The 24,523-nt window shown below is 41.2% G+C and overlaps 1 pseudogene; it reads right to left on the reverse strand.

The window, feature by feature from the left end:
• Positions 1-20,919: 20,919 nt before the first annotated feature.
• On the reverse strand, positions 20,920-22,728 carry LOC122910463 (annotated as a pseudogene).
• Between the last annotated feature and the right edge of the window lie 1,795 nt (positions 22,729-24,523).

Here is a 24,523-nt window from a genome sequence, read left to right on the forward strand (position 1 = left end):
TATTTGCAACATGGATGAACCTAGAATATATTATACTGGGTGAAATAAGTCCGACAGGGCCGCCTGGGTGGCTCAGTGGGTTAAAGCCTCTGTCTTCGGCTCAGGTCAAGATCCCAGGGTCCTGGGATGGAGCCCCGCATTGGGCTCTCTGCTCAGCAGGGAGCCTGCTCCCTCCTCTCTCTCTGCCTGCCTCTCTCTTCCTACTTGTGATCTCTGTCTGTCAAATAAATAAATAAAAAATCTTAAAAAAAATAAAAGAAGTCATACAAAGAAAGACAGATTCTATATGATTGCACTTATATGTGGAATCTAAAAAATAAACAAAAAGCAGAAACACACACATAAAAAAAGAGAACAAACTTGAGGTTGCCAGATGGGAGAGGGTGGGGGATGGGCAAAATAGTTGAAGGTGATTAAGAGGTACAAAATTCCAGTTATAAAACAAGTCATAGGGATGGAAAGCACAACAGTATATAGTTAATAATATCTCAATAATGTTGGATGGTGACAGATGGTAACTACACTTTTCATGGTGACCATTTTGTAATGTGTATAATTATTAAATCGCTATGTTGTATACTTGAAATATAATCATAATAGTATATGTCAGTTATGCTTCAATTAAAAACAAAGAAGCTGGTCATCCAAATGACTTTGTTTAAACAAATTTTTTGAGAAGAAGAGACTAGGATACACACACACACACACACAACCATGTGAAGACATAGCCAGTAGACACCATCTGCAAGCCAAGGAGAGAAGACCTGGAATTGAACAGTCAACATTTTGATCTTAGGTGTCTAGTCTCCAGCCTTGTGAGAAAATAAATCTCTGATGTTGAAACCACCCTGTCTTTCATATTTTGTTATGGCAGCCCTTGTAAAATAATGCACATGGGAAGTCTTAATTTTGCTCAGAAAAGCCTGTGAAGGTTTCATAAGGAAATTGCTACCTGGGGTGCCTGTGTGGCTCAGTTGGTTGAATATCTGACTCTTCATTTCAGCCCAGATCATGATCTCAGATTCATGAGATTGAGCCATGCATTGGGCACACACTCAAGCATGGAGTCTGAGATCTTCTCCATCTGCACTTCCTCCCTGCCCTCTGCTCCCCATTCCCTGCTTGTGCAAACACATTCTCTCTCTCTCTCTTAAAATAAATAAATAAAATAAATCTTAAAAAAAAAAAAAGAAATTGCTACCCATATATTTGCAATAAAAATCCTGATTTCGGGGGGACAAGATGGCGGGGTACTAGGAAGAGGCGTCTTTTCAGCTGGTACCCCAAAGTGAGCTGATTACCTACCAAAGAACTCTGATCACCCATGAAATCAGCCTGAGATCAGAATTATACACGTCTGGATCTCTACAGGGGCAGAAGACGCCAGTGAGCAGGTAAAGCGGAATGGGAACAGCGGACTGATATCGGAAGATAAACAAAAGGGGGAGGGAGCCACCAGAGGCGACCGGTGCAAAAGTAATACCCCGATACGAGCGAGAGTGCCCTGCGTCTGGGGACCAGCATTAACTCGGAGACTGGTTGAAAGCACTCCAAAAGAGCAAAGGATCGCGGGGGCAAATTGTGGGAATCGGGGCGGCTAGGGACAGGGGCTTGAGTCCCCGGTCCCAGACGGCCTCCCCGGCGCGGAGGCAGAGAGAGTGCGGCGGAGAAACCGGCTCCTGGTCCCTAAGCCGCCAGCGTGCCCCAGAGCGCGGGGTTCCGGCTCCTGTGAGGGGATGGGAGCCGGTCTGCAGAACGCGCGCTAGCCCTACCACAAAGCTTGAGATGCGCGTGCACGTCGCTCCAGCTCTCCTGGGTTTCTAAGGCCCTGGGGCGCTTCTTGACCCGGGCCATTGTTTCAAAGTCTAAGCCGCGCGCCCGCGAAACTCTTCCCCGGACAGAGGCGCGCAAAAGCCCAGCCTGCGGCTTACGGACCAGCGCCCCGTTCTCAGTGCCCCAGACGCGCGCCCGACCCACAGCCGCCTCTGAAAAGAGGTGCGCGCAAGCCGGGCACTCCCAGCCCCGGCCAGCGGCAAAATCTCAGTGTGCGATGGCTGCTTGGAACCTCTCTGGCGGTCAGGAGCTCCCAGACAGCCGCCACTGCCTTGGCTTTGGAGACGAGCAAAAGATCCTGCGCCCCCAGGGTCTTTAACTTGGAACCTGCACTGCCAGCGTCCAAGGGGGAATTTATTCAGCTTCTGCACCCAGACTGAGGCTTCTGAGACGGAGATCAGGAAGTGTTCCAGGGTGCACCTTGACTGCACCAGAGTTGATACATCCAGCTACATCTGTTCAGTCTTCTCCCACCAAAATGACTAGGAGGAGGAATGCCCAACAGAAGAAAAATACAGAGGATGGACCTTCCGCAACAGAGCTAACGGCTATCAACATAGACAATATGTCGGAAAGAGAATTCAGGCTAACAATTATCCAGGCAATAGCTAGGTTGGAGAAAGCCATGGATGACCAAACAGAATTGATTAGAGCCGAACTGAAAGCGACCAGACAGGATGTTCACAATGTTAGGGCGGAGCTTAAAGCTACCAGGGAGGAGGTCCACAATGCTCTCAATGAGTTCCAATCCAATCTAAACTCTCTCAAAGCTAGGGTAACTGAGACAGAAGATAGAATTAGTGATCTGGAAGACAAACAGATAGAGAGAAAGGATCAGGAGGAAGCCTGGAACAAACAGCTTAGATCCCACGAAAGCAGAATTAGGGAAATAAGTGATGCCATGAAGCGTTCCAACGTCAGAATTATTGGAATTCCTGAAGGGGAGGAGAAAGAAAGAAGTCTAGAAGATATAGTGGAACAAGTCCTTCATGAAAACTTTCCGAGTCTCGCGAATGAAACCAGCGTTCATGTACTAGAGGCTGAACGGTCTCCACCCAAGATTATACACTCCAAAAAAACATCACGACACCTGATAGTCAAATTGAGAAATTATAATTGTAGGTATAATCTCTTGAAAGCTGCCAGGGCAAAGAGGCTCCTTACTTACAGAGGGAAGCCCATCAGAATAACGTCAGACCTGTCCACAGAGACCTGGCAAGCCAGAAGAGGCTGGCAAGATATATTCAGGGCACTAAATGAGAAGAACATGCAGCCAAGAATACTTTATCCAGCAAGACTGACATTCAAAATGGATGGAGAGATAAAGAGTTTCCAAGACCGGCAAGACTTAAAAGACTATGCAACCACCAAGCCGATACTGCAGGAAATATTAAGGGGGGTTCTATAAAAGAGGAAAAATCCCAAGAATAGCATTGAACAGAAATATAGAGACAGTCTACAGAAAGAAAGACTTCAAAGGTAACTCGATGTCAATAAAAACGTATCTATCAATAATCACTCTCAATGTGAATGGCCTAAATGCACCCATAAAACGGCACAGGGTTGCAGATTGGATAAAACGACAGGACCCATCCATATGCTGTCTACAAGAGACCCATTTTGAACCTAAAGATACACGCAGACTGAAAGTGAAGGGGTGGAGAAGCATCTTTCATGCCAATGGGACTCAAAAGAAGGCTGGGGTAGCGATTCTCATATCAGATAAATTAGACTTCAAACTAAAGACTGTAGTCAGAGATACAGAAGGACACTACATAATCCTTAAAGGGACTATCCACCAAGATGATCTAACAATTGTAAATATCTATGCTCCCAATATGGGAGCAGCCAATTACTTAAGAAAACTGTTAATCAAGATAAAGAGTCATATTGATATGAATACACTAATCATAGGTGATCTTAACACGCCTCTTTCAGAATTAGACAGATCATCGAAGCAGAAAATCAATAAAGAAACAAGAGCATTGAACGACACATTGGACCAGATGGACCTCATAGATATATACAGAACATTCCACCCTAAAACAGCAGAATACTCATTCTTCTCAAGTGCACACGGAACCTTCTCCAGAATAGACCACATACTGGGTCACAAATCAGGACTCAGCCGATACCAAAAGACTGAGATTATTCCCTGCATATTCTCAGATCACAATGCTTTGAAACTGGAGCTCAATCACAAGGAAAAGTTCCGAAGGAACTCAAACACCTGGAAGCTAAAGACCACCTTGCTTAAGAATGCTTGGATCAACCAGGAGATCAAAGAAGAACTGAAACAATTCATGGAAACCAATGAGAATGAAGACACTTCGGTCCAAAACCTATGGGATACAGCAAAGGCGGTCCTAAGGGGAAAATATATAGCCATCCAAGCCTTGCTCAAAAAAATTGAAAAATCCAGAACACACCAGCTGTCTCTACACCTTAAAGAACTGGAGGATCAACAACAAATCAAACCAACTCCACACATAAGAAGGGAAATCATCAAGATTAGAGCTGAGATCAATGAGGGAGAAACCAGAGATACAGTAGAACGTATCAATGAAACTAGAAGCTGGTTTTTTGAAAGAATCAATAAGATCGATAAGCCACTTGCTACACTAATCCAAAAGAAAAGAGAGAAATCCCAAATTCATAAAATTATGAATGAAAGGGGAGAGATCACAACTAACACCAAGGAAGTAGAAACAATCATCAGAAGTTACTACGAACAGTTATATGCCAATAAGCTTAGCAACCTAGATGAAATGGATGCATTCCTGGAAAAATATAAACTACCAAAATTGAACCAGGAAGAAATCGACAACCTGAATAGACCGATATCTAATAACGAGATTGAAGCAGTGATCAAAAATCTCCCAAAAAACAAGAGCCCAGGACCTGACGGATTCCCTGGGGAATTCTACCAAACCTTCCAAGAAGAAATAACACCTATTCTCCTGAAGCTGTTTCAAAAAATTGAAGCAGAAGGAAAACTTCCAGACTCTTTCTATGAAGCCAGCATTACCCTGATCCCCAAACCAGGCAAGGACCATACCAAAAAGGAGAATTTCAGACCAATATCACTGATGAATATGGATGCTAAGATTCTCAACAAGATCCTAGCCAACAGGATCCAACAACACATTAAAAAGATTATCCACCATGATCAGGTGGGATTCATCCCTGGGCTACAAGGATGGTTCAACATTCGTAAATCAATCAATGTGATACAACAAATTAATATGAGAAGAGAGAAGAACCACATGGTCCTCTCAATTGATGCAGAAAAAGCATTTGACAAAATCCAACATCCGTTCCTGATTAAAACGCTTCAAAGTATAGGGATAGAGGGAACATTCCTGAACCTCATCAAATCTATCTATGAAAGACCCACAGCAAATATCATCCTCAATGGGAAAAAGCTTGCAGCCTTCCCGTTGAGATCAGGAACAAGACAAGGATGCCCACTTTCACCACTCTTGTTCAACATAGTATTAGAAGTCCTAGCAACAGCAATCAGACAACAGAGAGAAATAAAAGGTATCCAAATTGGTAATGAAGAAGTCAAACTCTCTCTCTTCGCAGATGACATGATTCTTTATATGGAAAACCCAAAAGACTCCACCCCCAAACTACTAGAACTCATACAGCAATTCAGCAGCGTGGCAGGATACAAAGTCAATGTGCAGAAATCAGTGGCTTTCTTATACACTAACAAGGAAAATACAGAAAGGGAAATTAGAGAATCGATTCCATTTACTATAGCACCAAGAACCATAAGATACCTGGGAATAAACCTAACTAAAGAGGTAAAGGATCTATACTTGAGGAACTATAGAACACTCATGAAAGAAATTGAAGAAGACACAAAAAGATGGAAGACCATTCCATGCTCTTGGATCGGAAGAATAAACATCGTTAAAATGTCTATACTGCCTAGAGCAATCTATACTTTTAATGCCATTCCGATCAAAATTCCACCGGCATTCTTCAAAGAGCTGGAGCAAATAATCCAAAAATTTGTATGGAATCAGAAGAGACCCCGAATCGCTAAGGAAACGTTGAAAAACAAAAATAAAGCTGGCGGCATCACCTTACCTGATTTCAAGCTTTATTACAAAGCTGTGATCACCAAGACAGCATGGTACTGGCATAAAAACAGACACATAGACCAGTGGAACAGAGTAGAGAGCCCTGATATGGACCCTCAACTCTATGGTCAATTAATCTTCGACAAAACAGGAAAAAATATACAGTGGAAAAAAGACAGTCTCTTCAATAAATGGTGCTGGGAAAGCTGGACAGCTATATGTAGAAGAATGAAACTCGACCATTCTCTTACACCGTACACAAAGATCAACTCAAAATGGATAAAAGACCTCAACGTGAGACAGGAATCTATCAGAATCTTAGAGGAGAACATAGGCAGTAATCTCTTCGATATCAGCCACAGCAACTTCTTTCAAGATACGTCTCCAAAGGCAAAGGAAACAAAAGCGAAAATAGACTTCTGGGACTTCATCAAAATCAAAAGCTTCTGCACAGCAAAGGAAACAGTCAAAAAAACAAAGAGGCAACCCACGGAATGGGAGAAGATATTTGCAAATGACAGTACAGACAAAAGGTTGATATCCAGGATCTATAATGAACTCCTCAAACTCAACCCACACGAAACAGACAAACACATCAAAAAATGGGCAGAAGATATGAACAGACACTTCTCCAATCAAGAAATACAAATGGCTATCAGACACATGAAAAAATGCTCATCATCATTAGCCCTCAGGGAGATTCAAATTAAAACCACATTGAGATATCACCTTACACCAGTTAGAATGGCCAAAATTAACAAAACAGGAAACAACATGTGTTGGAGAGGATGTGGAGAAAGGGGAACCCTCTTACACTGTTGGTGGGAATGCAAGTTGGTGCAGCCTCTTTGGAGAACAGTGTGGAGATTCCTCAAGAAATTAAAAATAGAGCTTCCCTACGACCCTGCAATTGCACTCCTGGGTATTTACCCCAAAGATACAGATGTCGTGAAAAGAAGGGCCATCTGTACCCCAATGTTTATAGCAGCAATGGCCACAGTCGCCAAACTATGGAAAGAACCAAGATGCCCTTCAATGGATGAATGGATAAGGAAGATGTGGTCCATATACACTATGGAGTATTATGCCTCCATCAGAAAGGACGAATATCCAACTTTTGTAGCAACATGGACGGGACTGGAAGAGATTATGCTGAGTGAAATCAGTCAAGCAGAGAGAGTCAATTATCATATGGTTTCACTCATTTGTGGAGCATAACCAATAGCATGGAGGACAAGGGGCGTTAGAGAGTAGTAGGGAATTTGGGTAAATTGGAAGGGGAGGTGAACCATGAGAGACTATGGACTCTGAAAAACAGTCTGAGGGGTCTGAAGTGGCGGGGGGGGGTGGGAGGTTGGGGTACCAGGTGGTGGGTATTATAGAGGGCACAGCTTGCATGGAGCACTGGGTGTGGTGAAAAAATAATGAATACTGTTTTTCTGAAAATAAATAAATTGGGAAAAAAAAAATCCTGATTTCTCCCTGTCATGATGATATTCTTAGGTTTAAGTCATATTCTCTGCATCTCTCTAGGCAAGGTCAAATGACTTTAACTGCTTTCTATATGTTGATGCCTTTTAAATCTATTAATCCTCATGTTTTCTCTATACCTGGCCACTCTCCTGGCCACCTAGATGTCTCATAAACTCTAAATGAAAATATCTTCCTTTTCTACTCACCACTCAAACACACACCTTCTTTTGTGCTCTCATTTACTATCCATCCATTATGAAGCAGAGAACTCTGGGACTCAACGAGACTCCCTTTACCTCCACTTACAATTTGTCACTAATTCTAGTTCACCCATCTCCTGATGATCCTGTCTTCCTTTACTGCTAGAGACCTACCTCGGTATAGGCCTTTATCATTTCCTCTCTTATTATTTGTTAGTCTTTTTGGTTTCTTTCTTCTCCAGAGTTTCTCCAAAAACTGTGAATCTGATGGTGTCATTTCTTTGTTTAAAATCCTCTGATGGTGTCTCACCACCCATAGCATAAAATGAAAAATCCTAGGCTTGTCAGATGAAGGGCTTTCACAAGTAAGTGATGACTCCACAGATAAATAAATGCCTACTTTCCTTAGTTTCATCTTCTCTCTTCTCCATGTGTACACAAGATTACCACATCCAGGACTAGCAGTTCCTCAGATAAGCCATTATTTCGCAATTCCTTTGCATATTCATGCTCTCTTTTTTCTTCCCTGTTAACCCCAGGGAACTTCTGGACAATGTTAAAGACTGCACAGATATCACCCCCTTTTACGCAGCCTTTCCCACCTGCACCTTCCTAGGCACTCTGTTTTTGAAGACAGTTGATGGACACCATTCAGTACAGGTAACAAATAAATGTCTATAAACAGGTCTAACTTTGCTCGAAAGCCACAGGAAGCACCTCTGGGAAAGGATGTCGATTCTATCAGGGTGACCACTTATAGATGAACTGGCAGGCAGTGCTCTTGTTTTGCTACAAAATCAAAAGCAGGACATCCTGCTGATTTGAAATTTTTCACATGGTCTTTGAATACTTTTGGTGCCTCTCCATTCAGTATAACACCTTCAGGCACATAACTAATCTATATACAAGTAACTGGACCCAGATCATTAGGACACCATCATGAGACAGTCCCAGTCCAGGTCCCGATGGCATCTATTGATACTGACCATCATCCTAAAAGGTGCTGGCCTGCCCTGCCCTTCCCATCCCCACTCCACTGGAGCAGTCACTGTCATTGATCCAGAAAATCGTATGTTCCCGAGATATCACAGCTACCTTCTTTCTGACCACAGCCTCCCTTTTGGTGCTCTGACTCTGGAAGGCACTCTGTCACACCCTCCATGCCACTGCCATTTATTTCTATCCACTACTTGTAGACAAACCAGCAAAGATTCTAGAACAGAGCATTTCTAAGACAACACCTTTGAAACAGATTAATTACTGTAGAAGTATAAGGGCAACACCAGGCAAAGCCCATGTTTGGCTCCATAGGAGAGAAGAAAGTCTTTGGAAGCAAGATCTTGTTATTTGATGCATTATTGGTTTCCTGCATAATCATTTCCTTCTTGTTCTTTTATGATAGTTTGCAAAAACATTTTTAAACATGGTGACTGTCACAGCAATGCTAAGTTGTACATAAAAATACAGAAATTGAAACCAGTCACAAGTCTTTATGTTTAAACACACATAAACGTAAATTGGGTTAAGCAATAAAGAGAATTAGATGGTTTCTGAATGGTGATGGAAAATTCTGGAAGTAGGACTAGCTTCAAGTGAGGCTTGATCAGTCTTCTGGACTATGGCGTTAAGAACTGACTGAGTCTGTGAGGGAGAGCACTGCCCTAACTGAACTGAGAACAGATCACAGTGCCACTAGCTGTAGACTTTGGTGATAGACAGCTGCAGGATGCTCCAAGATACCTCCCTGACTGGGAGTCTGTCCAGGAAGTGGTAGAGACCAGATACTGCATCTTAGACCATGGAGAATATAGAGGACACTGTTTTTCCCAGGACCCACCTTGTCTCCATTTTTTGCCTATGACCTCGTGTAGCTCCACACCTCACTGGTGGACCCAGAGCCTGCCTTGGAGAGAATCTGGGAAAAGGTGTGAAGTTCTGAAAAACAGCATTTACTCTGAGATCATGATCTGAGCTGAAATTGAGTGTCGAGCACTTAACCACTAAGCCACCCAGGCGCCCCTCAACTGATCTTTTAGTGCCTGTCATATTTTTTTTAAAAAGAGGAAAAAAAATTAAAAATACACACACACACACACACACACACACACATATCTGGTGGGATGTATAAAAAAAAGACAGAATAATTTTAATTCTTATCTTATATAGATCTTTTCCCTGAATATATCTTCATTTATAATGAATCAAGCTGAAATATTGGTCCAAAGCACTTAATAAGCTCTAAAAGTAAAGTGTCACACATGTTCAGAATGCAGATCTTATCCTTCCGACCAGTTTTGATGCAGTTAGACCAAATGAGGAGGCAAGAGTTAGCTGGTAAATGTGGGCAGTGTCTGTTCCCACCTCACACCACCCTGGATTGTTCTACCCTGGATTTAGCACCTTTTGAGTGAGTGGTCTGGGTATCTACTCTGCTTTGGTTGTGCGAACCTAGCCAGTTCTGTGCTATAAACTTCCAGATGAACAAGCTTACAGGAAGTGTTTGAGAAGATTCAAGAAACTGGAGCAGTGTTATTTTATATTTTTCTTTGTCATTTTAACATACATGCGATCTACCCAAATTTCTTTCCATTAATGAATTTCACAAGGAGACTTTATATATATATACAGTTCTAACCTGTATATATTTCCAATGTGAGTAGCATTTCTTAATATCTTACTCAGCAACATGTCCTTCAGTCTGCACTAGCATCAGATTTTTTGGCTGACTTCTTTTCTCCTGCCAGAGGTGAAGCCAAGTGGAAAAAACAGCCAACATTTTCCATTTCTTTGGTCCAAGCGACCACAATCCTGCATTTTGCTCTGCCCTGCCTAAGTAGCCACACAAATGAATATATAAAAAAATAATATTGAATAAGATAAGTGTAGGAACATATAAAACATTGCCTTTCTTTTTATTCAATGAGGCAATCAAGCTATTCTCTAAATATTTCTCATTGTGGTAAAAAGCACCCATGATTGTATAGACATTGTTTTATACTTCTGGTTATATAAATGCATTTAACTGCACACACAAAAGGTAACAGTTACAAGGCAAAATAACATATGAAATCGATTCTTAAAATTTGTTTTAGTAACATAGCCTCTGAGTTGTATGCAAGCTGAATTTCATCTTTAAAGTATTTCTTGTTTTAGCACTGACTAGTATATAATTTATTCCAATTTAGGAAGGGGTCTCAGAATAGAAATGTTTAAATAATGGTTAAATTTTGCCATAGGTCAATTCTGAAGTAGAATGCAGGGTCCAATTACATTGTAGGCTGTACTTTGGCCCTCTTATTAAGGTCAGCAAAGCTAGGATTCTATACGTCTTAATCATACCTCCTATGACTCATTCAGTCCATAGGATTATGTTTATGAATATTTTATATGTAGCTTCCAGTAATAGTGCTCATTCTATCAATCAATATCAAATTAACCTCAAGATTACTGAAATCTGGAATAAAATATAAAATATTGAATCATCCATTTTTAATAGCATAGGTTATAAATGTGTATTGCTCTGGAGAAATGACTCTTGATTTTTTAATGCAAAATTTATAAGACAGTTTGGAACAGTGGAGAAAGTTCTGCATTCTTCCCTCCACATTGGAGGATCTGCTCAGTGGAAACAACTAGACGCCATCATGTATAGGACATTGGTCCACCTGTGTCTCATATTCCTGAAGCTGTCCAGTGTCAATTCAACTTGAGGAGATTCTATTAAATGTAATGTTGTCTAACACTTCAATTTAATAAACATTTTATGATCAAAGTAAATGTTAGGTTGTATTAAGAAGCCATCCCTTAGTTGTAAGGAAAGCAGTTCTAATTCAGGTCTGTTTACGTAGAGGGTATGGGTGCAGGGAAGTCTCAGAGCCAGTGCTAATAGGACAGGCTGGCCTCACTGGCACTAGCGAGCTGCCAGACATTTTTCTTCCATTTCCCTGACTTACACACACTTTTCTGTCTTCTGTTTCCTTTTTTAAATTTTTCCCACTGTATGGCATTTTGCCGCTGCCATATTTCTGCTTCATTCTGCCTTCTGTCAGCTTCCTGTCTGCTTGTTGACCAGCTGATACATGACCCATAGGAGCTACTCCCAGCTAATAGTTTCAAGCTCTATGTCTACATGACCTTCCACCTAAAGTCTGTGTGTGATTTTGTGTGTGTTCTGTTTCCAAATTCAGGAGAGAATCTGATTGTTATAGTCTAAGTATCCATTTTGCTCCAGTTCACTGTTGCCAAAGGAAGAAGACTTCAAAGGTCATATCGTGCTGGTGATGCTCCTTTTATACTTTTATACCACATAGGTAAATTATCCAAGAAGAAACAGGAGTGAGGAGTATGAATGAAATACAAATTCTGGTCCCTGGGTTTCAGTCTTACAGAAGAGGCCAAGACACAGGTCGATTTAGCGCAAGTTAGATTGTTAAGAGAAGTTCAGAAAGCTCCTGGAGGATGCAGGAGGGTGTAGGAAAACTTCTAGGTTGGTGAACACTCAGTATATCAAGAATAGCTTGAACAGTGATTGAGAGGAGTGTGGATGAAGCCCAAGTGGGGTTATGGAGGTAAGCATGACTTGAAAGGCTGGTGTTTATCTTCTGCAACAGGAAATCATTAAAGATTTTTGATCAGAGGGCACCTGGGTGGCTCAGTGGGTTAAGCTTCTGCCTTCGGCTTGGGTTATGATCTCAGGATCCTGGAATCGAGCCCTGAATCGGGCTCTCTGCTTAGCGGGGAGCCTGCTTCCCCCCTGCCCTCTGCCAGCCTCTCTGCCTACTTGTGATCTCTGTCTGTTAAATAAATAAATAAAATCTTTAAAAAAAAAAAAAAAGATTTTTGATCAGGAGAGTCACATGATCAAATCTGTGCTCCATGAAAATGTTTTAGAACATGGTAGGTAGATAAATTGGAGGTAATGTAGGGCCTGGAACTCCTGTCCTCCAGGAAGTAGGCAGCTCCATGAATCTGCATGAGGTATACTAATGGTCTGAATTAAGAGAAAAGCCATAGAAGAAAATGCTCATGAACAAACATTATATTTAACAAGACGATTTAACTTTCCTGTGGAATGTATAAATAATAGCTGGAGTTTGGAGTGATGGCAAGATGTTGAATATTCCTAGTAAAATCTGGCATGATTTCTATGTAGTTAATTTTTCCTCCATTATTATTCTTACTGAAGTATAACTAGCATGCAGTATTATATTAGTTTCAGGTGCACAATATAATGGTTCAATAATTCTATGTGTTACTCAGCACTCGCCTCAGTAAATGTAGTCACCATCTGTCACCAAACAATGTTATTACAATCTAATTGACTTTCCTATGCTGTACTTTTCATCTCTGTGATTATTTTGTAACTGGATGTTTGAACCTCTTAATCCCTTTCATATTTCACCCATCCCCTCACCCACCTCTCCTCTGGCAGCCATCAGTTCTCTGTACTTAAGGATCTGTTTTTTGGTTTCTTCTATGCTGTTTTTCATTTGTTTCTTAACTTCCACATATGAGTGAGTCATATGGTATTTGTCTTTCTCTGTCTCACTAATTTCACTTAGTATTATACTCTCTAGTTCCATCCACGTTGCTGTAAACGGCAAGATTTCTCTTTTAGGGTGAGTAGTATTCTATTGTGTATATATATCCCATCTTCTTTATTTATCTACTGATGGACACTTAAGCGGCTTATCTCGGCTCTTATAAATCATGCTGCAACAAACAAAAGGATGCATATGTCCCTTTGCATTAGTGTTTTCATTTTCTTTGGGTAAATACCCAGTAGTGGAATTACTGGATCATACGGTGTGTCTATTTTTAATTTTTTGAAGAACCTTCATACTGTTTTCCACTGTGGCTGTACCAGTTTGCACTCCCATCCACAGTGCACGAAGGTTACTTTTTCTCCACATCATGCCAATACTTGTTATTTCTTGTCAGTTTGATACTAGCCACTCTGACAGATGTAAGGTGATATCTCATTATGGTTTCAATTTGTATTTCCCTGATAATTAGTGATGTGGAGCTTCTTTTCATGTATCTGTTGGCCATCTGCATATCTTTGGAAAAATGTTTATTCAGATCCTCTGCCCATTTTTTAGTCGGATTATTTCTGGGGTTTTTGGTGTGTGCTGACTTTTATGATTTCTTTTTTCTTCTTAAAGATGTATGCATGCATGTATGTATCTATTTATTTATTTATTTGACAGAGAGAGAGAGAGAGAGGGAGAGAGAGCACAAGCAGGGACAGCGGCAGGCAGAGGGTGAAGCGGGCTCCCCGCTGAGCAAGGAGCCTGATTCAGGACTGGATCCCAGCACTCTGGGATCATGACCTGAGCCGAAGGCAGGCACTTAACTGACTGAGCCACCCAGGAATCCCTGATTTCTTTATATATTTTCAGTATTAACCTCTTACCACCTATATAATTTGCAAATATCTTCTCCCATTCATTAAGTTGCCTTTTCATTTTGTTGATGCTTTTTTGCACTGTGCAAAAGTTTTTTATTTTGGTGCAATGCCAGCTGTTTATTTGTGCTTTTGTTTCCCTTGTCTGAGGAGGCATACTTAGGAAAATTGTTTCCACAGCTGATATCAGAGACATTTCTGCCTATGTTCTCTTCTAGGAATTTTATGGTTTCAGGTCTCACATTTAGGTCTTCAATCCATTTTGAGTTTACTTTTGTGTATAGTGTAAGGAAGTAGTTCAGTTTCTTTCTTTCTTCCTTCCTTTCTTTCTTTCTTTCTTCCCTCTTTCCTTCCTTTCCTCCTTCCTCCCTCCCTTTCTTTCTTTTTCTTTCCTTCCTTCTTTCTCACCTTTCTTTTGCATGTAGCCATCTGATTTTTCCAGTGATGCAGGCAGGCCAGGTATAAGGACCATTTTTGGGGAGGGGGGCAGTCCCATGGGACCAGCCAAGAGGGTCCTTGGCTTCATGCAGGATGGAAATCAAACATGAGCCAGAAGAAAGTGAAAGCAGAGTTTATTGAAGATGTAGAGAGAGCAGATAGAGATGAACCCTCTGGGAGACTCAGAAAGGAATGGAACATGAGTCCCATCTTTGTTTGGGGTCTGGGGGTTTTTACTGAAGTTGGTGGTCTGGTGCACGTGTCCTCTCAGGTATCCAGGAACCAGTTAGAACAAAGATAGGGCCCAGGTGTTATTCTTTGGAGCCAGGGAGCCTTGGCATCAAGATGCCCATGGTCTGGAATACGCACATGGCAGCTTCTTCCAGTCTTTCTCACCTGGTCCTTCCTCAAATGTTATCTCGTCTAGAGAAATCATTAACTCCTTGTCCCTCATAGGGAAGACACAAGCTATTTGTATTATAAGGCATGTGGAGAGTGGGTGGGGGTGCAGACCGTAGCAAAACGGAAGCCAGAAAAGAAGTAAAGGAAAAAGAACCACCCTTTTTCTCATGAGGTCCCTTCAGTTTCCCTGTCTCACCAGCAGCATTTCTTAAAGAGACCATCTTTTCCCCACTGTATAGAAAGCTATCTGTCAGCACCAGAGGACTGCTGGCCCACAGGCCAGTGGTTCAGATGGAGTCCTCTGCTTTGTCTGAGCCTGCTGTGATGAGGTGCACTGGCTGGTGTCTCAGTGGGGGACAAGGAGCAGCACAATGAGTGATAGTGTTGGTGGCAGGTGCTGTACAACCACCAGCAAGTGACAGAAAGATCTTAAGTCCTGGATTAAAATGCTGATATGGAAAGAGAGCCCATAGGCTACAGGTTAGAGAGCTCCATAAAGGAGGCAGGTCCCTGTTCTCTGGAAAATAGTAAAGACAGAGAAATCAGCTCAGGGGATGCTGGGAAAAGATTATGATATCAAAAAAGCCAGGATTACAAATCTGAAAGGCATCTGGTATAAATGTTATCTTCTAGGATGATCAGTCAGTGACCATCAGTCCAGTCCTCTGTCATGTACTATGTTCTCAGTGAACACTTAACAAACGTAAAACACGGTACAGCCACGGAGGGGCCTACAAAGCCAGTGGGACAGAAGGACTAACATTTTGGGGGAGACTTTTGCAAAGCCACTTAATTTAATTTAATTTAACTTTAATTTAATTTAATTTTTACTTTTAGACCTGTAAAAGTTTTATTGCAATCATGGGACTTCTTCCCTGTCCATCTCCTTACTTACTTTGTGCTATTCTTTAGAATTCATTACTTTTCACCAAACACACAAGGGTCAGAGGGAACTACTTCCCTCCAGAAGTCAAGAGTCGAGATGAGGAACTTGCCTTGTCCGCACATCCTCTGAATTTCCCCCAGCCCAGGCTTCTGACTCATCCTTCATACCCTCAATGCCTCTTAATCCTGTTAGCTCTGGGCTCGAAGGCTCACCCGGAGCTGCTCCTGTTCCTCCTCAGGCAGCTGCTTCCTCCCACCAGAGCACGCAATCTATTTCTAGAGTTTCACCTTCCGCAACCTCCCCTTCCAACGTGTGGGTCGCACTCTTTCTCAAGAAGACAATAGTTTTTAAAAATACAAAAAACCTGTCACCTCTTCTCCCACCAATTTTAGCATATGTGCTGCTGATTGAGCACCCCTGTCATCTACTCTCAAACACGGAATTTTGGAAAACCAAGTGCAGAGAAGAGAGCATACTGCACTACTTACTCTTTTAGACCTCACTTGCTTTGTATCTCTTTATTTGTTTATGCAAATCAGAAAAACGTTTGCATTCATTCTTCTCTGTAATAGTTTGTTCCCAGTTTACAAAGTAGAAGTCGTTTGAAATTACAGATAGGTAAAACATGTACACAGAAGGATAAGGAATGGGAGGGCAAAAATCTTTTAAATTTAAAAATCGTCATAGGGCACCTGGCTGGCTCGGTTGGAGGAGCCTGTGACTCTTGACCTCAGGGTCGTGAGTTCGAGCCCTACATTTGCTGTAGTGATTACTTAAAATAAATAAGTAAAACTTTAAAAATGTTCACTTAAAAAATACAATAAAAAATAGTTGTAGATTAATTGAGAGTAAGTTTTTGCTGTTTCCATGCTTTGATCTAATATTACTATTTGGATTTAAAAATAAATTTTTTTTAAGTATTTTGAAAATGAAGTGATGAAATGCAAATATGGATTTTTTTTTTTTACTTGGACTGCTGCATGATTCTCTCCAGCTAGCTTCCCAACTGCCTGAGTGTGAATGAACGCCATAATAACAATCAAACCAGTGTTTAACCTACACGAAGCATTTTCCATGTTCCAGTTTTTAGATTACTCTGTGTTGTATTTTTAACACAGTGCATTATGTTGCATAAGAAATTCATTATAACGGTTTTGATCATTTTAGCAATTCATCTTTTTAACGAAAGTATATACAATCACATATGATTATACTAGAAATATTTTCCACATATTTAGATATTTTAAATCAGATGATTTTCTCTATCTGGAATACCCTTCCTCCACTCATTGTCTACATAAATTCTTTATAAATTAAAAATCCACACACACCCTCCATAACTAGATTTTTATCGTAACAATGGAAATAGTCCAGGAGAATATAGATAAACTATCTTTTCTCCATTAATGTTAAATGATTCTGTTATGTTCGGAGTATTGATGTGCCCACTGACAAGCTATGTTTTGTAGGTTTCCTGCAGCTATGTGGTCATACGGCCCAGTCAGCCAATGAGATGCAAGCTAACTGGACATGACTTCAGGGAGAGTTGGTTTTTTCTCTGAGAGACATAAAGTCATCTGGCATACATTTTTTTTCTCTTTATCTTCTTCATGACTGGAATTTGGAGTTAATGCCTAGAGGCACAGCAATAATCTTGTGACTGTGAATATGGGAGACACACTTGAAAGATGGTAGGACCAAACCAGGAAAGAGCCTAGAGCCAGGATTTCATAACTGAAGTAAACTCCCTTTTTGTTTAGGTTAATGTTCCTGTTCTAGGCAGCTACATACCACATACTTCCAGACCCCAATTCTAGGCTCATTCCAGAGATACTGTGTATTTTTTAAGACCCATTCATTGATATGCATACCACATTAAATTTTTATTCCAGTTTTTTTTTCCAAAAATGGGATAATACTACACATATTATTCTGAACCCAGTTTTTTGACTTAAGAAGAATATGGTCTAGATATCTTTCCATGTCAATACAAAAGGAGTTATCCTTTTAAAAAATATTTAAAGAAAAGACAGGGTGTCTGACTCACTCAGTCAATAGAGCATGGAACGCTTGATCTCAGGATAGTGAGTTCAAACCTCACACTGGGTGTCAAATTTATTTAAAAATAAAATCTTGAGGTGCCTGTATGGCTCAGTGGGTTACATATCCACTGATATGTAACTGATATGTAACTGACTGATCTCAGGGTTGTGAGATCAAGCCTCACAAAAGGCTCTGTGCTGAGGGTAGAGCCTGCTTAAGAGTCTCTCTCTTTCCCTTTCCATCTGCCCCTCCCCTGCTTGGGTGCACGTAGTCTCTCTCTCTCTTTCTCTAAAAAAGAAAAAGAAAAAGAAATAAAATCTTTAAAATTTTTTTTTCTTTTTTCTTTTAAAGGTGACATTTGTTTATTCAAGCAATTGGAAAAAAATTTAAGTAAAAAGCAGCAAATGTCCTTAAATCTGACTATTTTGAAATCCACACACACCCTCACTGAAATCGCTGGTATCATTATTATTGGTGAGTATTCTTATCAGCTCTCTCTTAAAATACTGGGAGTCATTCTTTTCCACTACCACCTCCATGAACATGTGTATATACATTCATACCCATGCACATGCATACAAATACACACAAATATAGACACAAATACACATACACACAGGAACACACATAAACACACAGGACATACAATCACAAAGACATGCAAATACACACACCTACCCACAGGGGAGAGTGAGAGAGAGAAACTTACAAAATCAGAAGCTATTAAAAAACGTTGAATTTGGGAGCACCTGGAGGGCTCAGTCAGCCAGTGTCTGCCTTCAGCCCAGGTCATGATCCCAGGGTCCTGGGATGGAGCCCCACATCGGGATCCCTGCTCAATGGGAAGTCTGCTTCTCACTCTCCCTCTGACCCTTCCCCTAGTCATGCTCTTGCTCAAGCTCTCTCTCTAATGAATAATAAAATATCTTTTTAAAAGAAATGTTTAACTTTGGCTGAATTAAACAGAGGACCTAGTAGAATGCCTTTAAAAGTTATGACTATATAGACCAGTGGAACAGAGTAGAGAGCCCTGATATGGACCCTCAACTCTATGGTCAATTAATCTTCGACAAAACAGGAAAAAATATACAGTGGAAAAAAGACAGTCTCTTCAATAAATGGTGCTGGGAAAACTGGACAGCTATATGTAGAAGAATGAAACTCGACCATTCTCTTACACCGTACACAAAGATCAACTCAAAATGGATAAAAGACCTCAACGTGAGACAGGAATCTATCAGAATCTTAGAGGAGAACATAGGCAGTAATCTTTTTGATATCAGCCACAGCAACTTCTTTCAAGATACGTCTCCAAAGGCAAAGGAAACAAAAGCGAAAATAAACTTCTGGGACTTCATCAAAATCAAAAGCTTCTGCACAGCAAAGGAAACAGTCAAAAAAACAAAGAGACAACCCACGGAATGGGAGAAGATATTTGCAAATGACAGTACAGACAAAAGGTTGATATCCAGGATCTATAATGAACTCCTCAAACTCAACCCACACGAAACAGACAAACACATCAAAAAATGGGCAGAAGATATGAACAGACACTTCTCCAATCAAGACATACAAATGGCTATCAGACACATGAAAAAATGCTCATCGTCATTAGCCCTCAGGGAGATTCAAATTAAAACCACATTGAGATATCACCTTACACCAGTTAGAATGGCCAAAATTAACAAAACAGGAAACAACATGTGTTGGAGAGGATGTGGAGAAAGGGGAACCCTCTTCCACTGTTGGTGGGAATGCAAGTTGGTGCAGCCTCTTTGGAGAACAGTGTGGAGATTCCTCAAGAAATTAAAAATAGAGCTTCCCTATGACCCTGCAATTGCACTCCTGGGTATTTACCCCAAAGATACAGATGTCGTGAAAAGAAGGGCCATCTGTACCCCAATGTTTATAGCAGCAATGGCCACAGTCGCCAAACTATGGAAAGAACCAAGATGCCCTTCAACGGACGAATGGATAAGGAAGATGTGGTCCATATACACTATGGAGTATTATGCCTCCATCAGAAAGGACGAATATCCAACTTTTGTAGCAACATGGACGGGACTGGAAGAGATTATGCTGAGTGAAATCAGTCAAGCAGAGAGAGTCAATTATCATATGGTTTCACTCATTTGTGGAGCATAACCAATAGCATGGAGGACAAGGGGCGTTAGAGAGTAGTAGGGAATTTGGGTAAATTGGAAGGGGAGGTGAACCATGAGAGACTATGGACTCTGAAAAACAGTCTGAGGGGTTTGAAGTGGCGGGGGGGTGGGAGGTTGGGGTACCAGGTGGTGGGTATTATAGAGGGCACAGATTGCATGGAGCACTGGGTGTGGTGAAAAAATAATGAATACTGTTTTTCTGAAAATAAATAAATTGGGAAAAAAAAAAAGGACATTAACACATTCTCTTCTTGTTATCCAAGGGAACTCTATGAATGTATCATCTAGACTCTATGTCAAGACAAATAAAGCAAACTTAGAGGAGAAAAAAAAAAAGTTATGACTATAATTGTTATAGAAATCCAGACAGAAATATCCAAAATTTAAACCAGTTATCATTTTAATACCCATAAGAGCTATGGAATGAATAATAGAAATAGTTGAGACTGAAATCCATCATATTAATATTTTCTTTTGCTAAGGAATCTATATTTAGCCTTACTTAATACTAACAAGAATTATACTTATTAGATTAACATAGACATATGATTCCAATTTAAAATGTAGAATTGAGTAATTGACTTAGATTAATGAATTTAGGTAGAAATTTTACTGTTTATATACAGTATTAGAACATTTAGTGGACCTTAAGTTTCACCATATTTTATTTTATTATTATTATTTTTTTTTTAAAGAAAAGGGTGGAATTTAATCTTTATTTACAGGACACTGCAAGAGAGGAGAGTCCACATAGAAATAAGAAACCCACTGGCAGGAGGAGCTTCATACAGTTTTTACAGTTTGGAACTGGTCAAGTAGAGTTTTGTTGTAAAAAGTTATGACTATAATTGTTATAGAAATCCAGACAGAAATATCCAAAATTTAAACCAGTTATCATTTTAATACCCATAAGAGCTATAGAATGAATAATAGAAATAGTTGAGACTGAAATCCAATACAAAACACAATACAATACAATAACAAAACACATTTAAAAAGAGTTCTTAGTAGAGAAACAGTAAGACAAACTTCTACCAAACAAAGCACTCCACAAACAACTTTCTGCGTCGGCTGTACAAGCTAAAAGTTAAAGGTCCCAGCAGTGCCATCCTGAACCTGGAACGTATTGCCTTCAGAGGTAGTTTCTGGCACAACATTCTGATCTTCCTCTTCCTCTACAGAGAAATACTTCTCAATCAAGTTTAATGAAGCTTTGTACACAGACTCATTTTCATGGTTTTGCAGAGCCTCAATTTTGTCCAGACCTCCACATTCTTCAATCATTATACTAAGTTTCTCAGTTTCACCTAGTTTCTCAGCAGCCTGAAAGATGTTGGAAATGGCATCCAAAATGACCAGAATAATTTTGGTATCCTTCGCAGTTAAGAGGTTCATCAATGGTTCTATTATGCCACAATGGACGAGGTATACTATCTGTTCAACTGTCCCACCACTTGTATAGTTGGTCACAGCCCAGACAGCTTCCTTTTGTGTCTTAAAGTCTGCCTTAGAGAGAACACCAACGAGGAATGGGACTAATCCGTGATTCACAACTTGCTGTATCTGGTCCTGGCGGCCAGCTGTGATGTTTGACATTGTCCACGTGGCTTCCTTCTGAATATTAGTTTTGGGGTTCGTTAGCAGGCTGGGAAAGATAGCAAGCGCTCCTGCGTCTATTACAACCTGAGTCTGTTCATCTGTCCCAGTGACAATATTTCCTATGGCTCTTAGCGCAGGAGTCACAATGGGCAACCCAGTAGCTCCTAGAAGCTTCACAAGCTGGGGCACAACTCCTGTTTTCACGACCATTTCAATCCGTTCGTTTGGACCATCCGTCAGGTAGGAGATGGCCCAGCAGGTATCTGCCAAGACCTCTGGATCATCGTGATGCAGGAGAAGAACTAAGGTAGGAAGAATCTGCTCCACGGCATCTAGCAGGGGTGCAGGGTTCTTGTTGCGACAAAGGTTTAAAAGTGTCCAAGTCAGGTTACGTAAGTAGCCACATGCTAACGATGACATATCCGGAACCGCGAGGAGAGCCAGAAGCGGATCAACCGCACAGTACTTGATAACCAAGTCTCCAAAAACGGAACCGTCCCTTGCAATGTTTCCTAGAGCCCACACAGCCTGTTCGCTGATGTGGGCGTGGGAAGATGCCAAAAGGGAAATGAACGCTGGGATCCGGCCTCCGTCGACCACAGCCTTGGTCTGTTCGGAGGTCCCGGAAGCAATGTTGGTGAGAGCCCAGGCGGATTCAAACTGAATGGGACTACAATCAGTTCTGCCCAAGAAGGACACAAATTTTGGAATCAAACCAGCCGGGATTATGTTGTCTATGGGGGGCTGCTTTTCCCGAGAAAGCAGTTTCCTAGCAGCTTGAGTAGCCTGGAGCTGGCTTTCCAAATTGTTGCTATTTATGCCCTTGACAGTGTCATCAACTGACCAATTTACAGTGCCCTGGTTGTTGCGGTTTTCCTGCAGTGGAGAGGTAGCATCATCGGAAACGAGCTTCTGTTTCTCCTTTTCAGCATCTGGTCATCCTTCTTCGCTTTCCTCAGCTCCACGTTAACTTCTATTCGACGCCGCCTCATTTCTGTACTGTCTTTCCCCTTGTTCTTGAATCTGTTAAGGCGGGCAGCTGGTGAATTAGCATTCTCGTTGGTGGACATGGTTATGAGACAAAGGGAGAAAGCTACACGGCCGGCTCAGGCTTCCACGGGAGGCGGTCCGGGACGCGCAGGCTGCAGGTCAGCTGCCCTCAAAACGTCCACCACGGATCACCCCAAAGACGGTGTTCACCATATTTTAAAATTTAATTTAGTTCATAAGAATGATTTAATTACTTGTAAAGTTTTGTCATTTAGACAAATTGAAGGACTTAAAAGAAAGTCAATATATTAAATTTATACACCCTGTTTAAAACATTTGAAAGAGTTTAATTAGCTACATTTGAGAATGTAACCAAACATTAATTGAAGGCATTAAAAGTGACAGTTTAAACTTGCTGGACTTATAATGGAATAATGAGACTTGTAAACTGAAGTTAAATGCTTAAGGAAGAATGAAATTAGAATCTGTAAATTAAGAAATTGGTTATTCAACTTTAAAACCAAAGTAACTTCTAAGTTACCTTTTCTGTGACTGTAAGAAAATTAACATTTATATAAGAAGGAAAAATAAATGAAATGAAAGAGAATTGTCAAATTTGGATAAACATTTCTTCACCATTTAGACATATTGTGTCTCCTATCTTCTAAGATTAAGACAAAAGATTATTACAACCATTAAGGATTTGTAGTCATTATATTTTTATTGTTCTTTAAAATTATGTATTGATTTTAGCATTGAAAATGTTTCTGCTGTGAAAGATAACAGGATTAACTCTGGGAGATGGGGAAAACAACCATCCCAGTGTGTGTGGGACTGAGGGGTATACTGGAACTCGGGACTATCTGTGCTAAACCCAATAACCTTGGTCACCCTAATGGAAGGCATTGGAGCATAGGTGTTAAGACTGTAGATTCTAACACCTACATTCGAGACTTGGCTTTTCAAGCTTATTTTCTATTTATCATGAGCAAATGGCTTCTTTTTGTGCCTTTATTTTCTCATCTTTAAAATGGTGATAAGCACGTTTTCCCACTACAGGGAGGGAATCACAGGGCTTGGTTCTGTGCTCTTACTGTAACCGAAAGAGAAACTTTCACAGTGTCCAGAGCCCCGAAATCCTGCAAATGAAAGATGTCCTCAAATTGCTTGCAGCAGGAACCCATTTAGGTGGCACCAACCTTGGCTTCCAAATGGAACAGTATATCTACAAAAGGAAAAGTATGGTGTCTACTCATAAAGCTGAAGAGAACCTGGAAGCTTTTGACAGCAGCTCATGCCATTGTTGCCACCAAAAACCCAGCTCCTGTCAGTGTCATATCATTTAGGAAGAGTGGCCCGTGGGCTTTGCTGTCACTGGAGCAGCTCTGATTGTGACTGCCTCATTCCTGGAACCTTCACTAACCAGGTCCAGGCAGCCTGCAGGGGCCTTGTGTCTCCTGGTGGTTGCGGACCCCAGGGCCGAGCACCAGCTTCTCAGAGATGTCTAAGGGTAACCTGCCAGCCATCGCTCTGTGTGACCTCCTCCGTGCTGAGTGGACGTGGCCATCCCACACAACAGCAGAGGAGCTGACATAGTTGGTCAGAGGCGGTGGATGCTGGCCCGGGAAGTTCTGTGCATGAATGGCCCAGGCTTCCCTGAACCCCCTCATGGGAGGCCATCCCTGAGCTCTCCTTCTACAGAGAGCCCAAAGAGACTGAAAATGAAGAGCAGGCCATTGCCGCAAAGGCTGTGACCAAGGAGGAATTTCCTGGTGAATGCGCTGCTCCAGGTCCTGAGTTCACTGCTACTCAGTCTGAAGTTGCGGACTCGTTCAAAGTCATGCCCGTGTCCTCTGTGCCCATTCAGCAGTTCCCTATGAAGAGTGGAGTGCCCAGTCCGCCACCGAAGACTGGTCTGCCACGCCCACTGCTCAGGCCACTGAATGAGTAGAAACAACCACTCAGAGGGTTCAAGCTGTTCTTCCACAAAAGGC

Source organism: Neovison vison, chromosome 6 (genome assembly GCF_020171115.1).
Source record: "Neovison vison isolate M4711 chromosome 6, ASM_NN_V1, whole genome shotgun sequence".
Lineage (NCBI taxonomy): Eukaryota > Metazoa > Chordata > Mammalia > Carnivora > Mustelidae > Neogale > Neogale vison.